Raw genomic sequence first — 6,000 nt, forward strand, 5'->3', positions numbered from 1 at the left:
GTGATTACACACACAATTCTCAATATCCAAGCCAAGTAATTGCTAGCCAAAATTCATGAAAACAACAATTTCCATCAATAATACATACAAATCACCAAGAAAATCTCAACAAAATCCACAATTATAAGCTAAACTATCTCAAAATCACACAAAATTCATACAAGTTCAATTTTTTTGCTTAACAATCCTAAAACATGGTATTATCTAATGAATTAAAGCTACAAAGTAGTCAAAGTTTAGGATTATACCACAATTGAAGAGCATGAAGACCACCACGACCACTCACGCACCACCACTTCAGCCACCAAGGAGCAATTCCGAATTTGGTGAAAATGGGTGATTTTGAGAGGGGAAAGTGATGAATTTGTGAGGAAATTGAGGGAATGTAAGGGATTTGTTGAGATTTCGAGGAAGTAAGTGAGATTAGAGGAGATTTGGGAAGTTAGGGTTTGAGTTCTTGAGGAGAGAGAGTGAGAACCGTGAAGAAATGTGAGGAAATGAGGATAGAATCGGGGAAAAATGAGATTTAAGCCCCGATAAACCCAGATCTGCGCGCCCGCGCAAGTGAACTGCGCGCCCTCGCATATGGCGCACACATGTCGCGCAAAACCTTCTGCCAAAATCTGTATTTTTGTCTTCGATCTGCGCGGGTTCTCCCAGGCCTGTGCGCCCGCGCACAGGGTCTTCATCAAATCCTCTCTTGAAATGCTCCTCACACACTTCCAAGTCTCCAAACCTCAACTTAGCTCCAAATATAACACCAAACGGCCTGCAAAAATAGTCCTTAATCACACATCTAAACTCCATACAATCATGCTAGATGCACCGTTTATCAAAGACTCAAATACAATCAAAACTCACAAATCCCAATAATCCAAAGTTGTAAATTGAAAAATGAAAGCAACATGAAGAGAAGAAAGTAGAAGGGGGTTAGAAACTCGGGTTGCCTCCCGGAAGCGCTTTTGGTTAGCGTCGTTAGCTCGACGTTCTTCGAGATGATTAAGGAGGGTGGAATTGACGATGCACATCAATTAGAGTAACTGAAATTGGTTCAACACTTGGGGAACCTTCAAAATAAGGCTTGAGGCGGTGGCCATTGACTTTGAAAGGGGAGTGGCCATCTTGGAAAATTTCGTAAGCTCCATACGGGAATACCTCCTTAACGATGTATGGCCCACTCCATCTTGATCGGAGTTTGCCCGGGAAGAGCTTCAACCTCGAGTTGAAGAGGAGCACCTTTTGCCCTTTGACAAAATCTTTCTTGATGATTTGAGCGTCGTGCCACGCTTTTGATCTTGCCTTATACATACTTGCATTCTCATAGGCACTCAACCTCAACTCCTCTAGCTCATGCAACTCTAAAAGCCTTTGCTCTCTCGCACTATGGAGATCCAAGTTGATTTGCTTGATCGCCCAATGAGCACGATGCTCCATCTCCACGGGCAAATGACAATTCTTCCCATATACAAGCTTGTAAGGGGTGGTCCCAATTGGCGTCTTGAAAGCGGTCCTATAGGCCCATAGAGAATCGATGAGCTTAGAGGACCAATCCTTCCTCGTTCTGGCAACTGTCTTCTCCAAGATCACTTTGAGCTCTCTATTTGTGACCTCCACTTGACCACTTGTTTGGGGGTGATAAGCAAGCCCCCGCTTGTGAGATACCCCATATTTCTCAAGTAGTCGCACGAAGGTGTGGTGTTTGAAATGTGACCCCCCATCACTAATAATCGCCCTCGGAACACCGAATCTTGGGAAGATCACTTTCTTGAAGAGGTTAACCACCACTTTTGAGTCATTTGTTGGAGAAGCTACGGCCTCCGCCCATTTGGACACGTAGTCAACGGCAACCAAAATATGTTTGTTCCCATTTGAGGAGATAAAAGGGCCCATGAAATCTATCGCCCACACATCGAAAACTTCAAGCTCAAGGATGGGGTTTTGTGGCATTTCATCCCTTCTCGAAATATTCCCCACCCTTTGACATCTATCGCAGGTCTTGACAAATATCCAAGAGTCCTTGAATAAGGAAGGCCAAAAGAGCATTGATTGGAGAACTTTTGAGGCGGTTTTCTGAGCACTCATATGCCCACCACAAGGAGAAGAGTGGCACATATGGAGAACACTTTGAAACTCATCGTCGGGGACGCATCTCCTTAACAACCCATCAACCCCCCTCTTCAACAAAATCGGTTCATCCCAAATATATCTCTTTGCCTCGTGCTTGAGCTTTCGACGTTGTTGTGAAGTGAAATCCGGAGCTATGGCACCACAAGCCAAGTAATTCACAATATCCGCATACCATGGAGCCGACTTCACCTCAAGAACATATAGCACATCATCCCTTAGAGCATCCTCTATTGGAAAACCATCACCCTTGAACCTTGCACCGCCCAACCTTGAAAGGTGATCCGCCACCACGTTCTCGACTCCCTTCTTGTCTCTCATTTCATAATCAAAGTCTTGGAGAACTAAAACCCATCTCAACAACCTTGGTTTAGCTTCCTTCTTCCCTATCAAATATTTGAGAGCCGAATGGTCGGTGTACACAATTGTCCTAGAACCAATGAGGTAGGTTCTAAACTTCTCAAATGAGTGAATAACCGCTAAGAATTCCTTCTCGGTGGTTGTGTAGTTTCGTTGGGCGTCATTGAGAGTTTTGGACAAATAATGTATGACATGAAGCTTCCCATCCTTCCGTTGCCCAAGAACCAAACCAATAGCCTCGTCGCTTGCATCGCACATGAGCTCAAATGGAAGAGACCAATTCGGACCTTGGACAATAGGGGCGGTGCAAAGGGCCTCTTTCAACCTGCAAAAAGATTCTTGACAACCATCATCAAATACAAACTCTTTATCTTGTTGCAATAGGGATGTGAGAGGCTTTGCAATCAAAGAAAAGTCTTTTATAAAACGCCGATAGAACCCGGCATGGCCAAGAAAAGATCTCACTTCCCTCACGTTGGTGGGGGGAGGAAGTTTCTCAATGACCTCTACCTTGGCTCTATCAACCTCAATGCCGGCATGGGAAATTTTGTGCCCAAGAACAATCCCACTTTCTACCATAAAATGGCACTTTTCCCAATTCAACACGAGGTTAGCCCTCTCACATCTTTCCAAGCAACGAGATAAATTAGATAGACAATCTTCATAGGTGGCTCCTCCAACGGAGAAGTCATCCATAAAGACTTCTATCTCATCCTCAATTATATCACTGAAAATAGACATCATACAACGTTGGAATGTTGCGGGAGCATTACAAAGCCCAAAAGGTATCCTACGATACGCATAAGTACCGTAGGGGCTTGTGAAAGTCGTCTTCTCTTGATCCTTGGGGTCAATCGGGATTTGGAAAAATCCCGAATAACCATCAAGGAAACAATAGAAGGAATGCTTTGTAAGCCTCTCCAACATTTGATCAATGAACGGTAATGGAAAATGATCTTTGCATGTACTTGTGTTAAGTTGGCGATAGTCAATGCACATGCGCCAACCGGTTACAAGCCTAGTGGGAACTAGTTGATCATGATCATTTTTCACTACCGTCATTCCCCCTTTCTTAGGCACTACTTGCACGGGAGATACCCAATCACTATGAGCAATTGGGTATATAATTCCCGCATCAAGAAGCTTAGCCACTTCCTTCCGCACAACCTCTTGCATGGAAGGGTTAAGCTTCCTTTGCCTTTGCCTAACGGGTTTGGCATCTCCCTCTAGATCAATTTTGTGCATGCATAAAGAAGGACTTATACCTTTGATGTCATCAATGGTATATCCTAAAGCTTTCTTGTGTTTTTTCAAAACATTGATCAAGAGGGAGGTTTGCTCCTCCGTTAGGTTGGAATTAACAATTACGGGGAAAGACTCATTAGAACAAAGAAATACATACCTCAAGCCCAAAGGTAGAGGTTTCAAGTCTACCTTTGGTGCTCCCTTACCATTGGTGCTCTCTTCTCTTTCCTCAACTTAAAAGAGATCATGGGTGTGAAAAGCCTCCTCCTCCATGATCTCATCCATGCACTCGATCTTGCTTTCCTCTAGCAAATCCTCATAGAATTGAATGTCGTCCTTGTGAGCACCTAGCTTAGAATCATTCAACAATACACTTTCTAGGGGATCGTTAGAAGCATGCAAATGGGAACGAGAAAATTCACTAAGCATGGTATCTAGAACATCTACTCTAAAGCATTCACCACTCGAGGAAGGTTGTTGCATGACATTATTCAAATCAAACTCAATTGAATCATTGTCAATTTTCAAAGATATTTTACCCTCCTTCACATCAATGATGGCCCTAGAGGTGGCTAAAAACGGCCTACCCAAGATAATAGGAATCCTCTCATCCTCATCCATCTCTAGCACATAAAAATCCACGGGGAATGTGAACTTTCCTACCCTAAGGGGAATGTCCTCAACCTTACCCATGGGAAATTTAATGGACCGATCCGCTAGTTGGAGAGTAATGTTAGTGGGGGAAAGGGTTCCTATACTAAGCTTTTGGTAGACGGAGTAGGGCATGAGGCTCACACTCGCTCCTAAATCACACAAAGCTTTGTCAAACTCAATGCCATTAATAGAACAAGGGATGGAAAAACTACCCGGATCCTTCAACTTGGCGGGATGTTTGTTGGAAAGGATTGCACTACAATTGGCGGTCAAGCTCACCGTTTCACACTCCCTTCTTCCACTCAATAGATCCTTCAAAAACTTAGAGTAATGGGGCATTTGTTTCATGGCATCTACAAAAGGAAGGGAAACATGCAAATTCTTAATCACATCCAAAAACTTCCCAAATTGAGCATCAAGCTTAGCTCTCACAAATCTTTGGGGAAAAGGTAACCTCTCCTCTCTAGGTTGGAGATTTAGGGGCAAGGGGATGGTCACTTTCTCCTTTTGCACCTCAACATCCTTCTCCCTCTCAACATTAGAAGGCTCTTTGGTTCTCTCATCCTCTCTCTCTAACTCTACTTCATTTTGAGGTTCCTCCTCAACCAAGGGGTCACTCCCTACTACCTTTCCACTCCTTGTTGTCACGGCATACAAAGGTTTTGGGTTGACTCCTTGACTAGGGATAGAGGAAGAAGAAGAAGAAGATGAATTAGAAGCAAGTTGAGCAATTTGGGTTTCAAGCATTTTCATATGAGCATTGGCTCGCCTTTTATCCTCCTCATTTCTTTTCTTTTCCTCCTCATGCATTTTCATGATGGCATCTAGCTTAGCCATCACGGGATCATTAGGAGGGGCCTCAATTTGAAGAGGTTGTTGAGGTGGAGGAAGTTGGGCTTGATGGAAACCCAGAGGTCTATTGGTTTGGGCATAGTTAGAAACATTTTGGCCCCTATTGCCTCCGGTGCCTTGGTTGGGAACATTGCTTTGTCGATTGTTTCCCATGTTACCTTGATCACCAAAATTTTGATTTTGATGGTCATGGTATCGGGAGTTGGGTTGTTGGTTTTGATAACCATACCCCCTTTGGTTAGAGTAGCCTCTTCCATTGAAATTGGAAGGGCCTCCCTCACCATGGTATTGGTTACCATAACCACCACCACTTTGGTTCCAACCATGGTTTCCACCTTGATTCCAATTCCCCATTTGATTGGAGTTTGGCCTCAAGTTCCCTACATTTCCCATTCTAGGAGCAAAATTCATAGCATTGATATCTTCTACATTATCATCATGTTCATAGGGAGGGGGTTGAACTTCACAAGCATACACACAATGGGAGGTATCATGATCATAGGTTTCACAATTTGAGCAAAACATGCATCCTTGAGGCATTTTATTATAAGAAAAGGGGGAAGAAGTGGTCATACCATTGCCTCCCTTGGTTGAAGGGGAGGTATTACCATGAGGGTAGGACCTTTCTTTCATCATTTCGTCCATTTGGTTGGCCATCTTGGAGATTTGGGAAGAAAGGTTGTTGATTGCGTTGGCTTGCTCCAATGCATAGACACCTTTGCTAGAAGTGGCCTCCCTTTCTCCTTCATACCAATCATCATAATG

The sequence above is a fragment of the Chenopodium album genome, chromosome 25 (genome assembly GCF_948465745.1).
Source record: "Chenopodium album chromosome 25, dcCheAlbu1.1, whole genome shotgun sequence".
NCBI lineage: Eukaryota > Viridiplantae > Streptophyta > Magnoliopsida > Caryophyllales > Amaranthaceae > Chenopodium > Chenopodium album.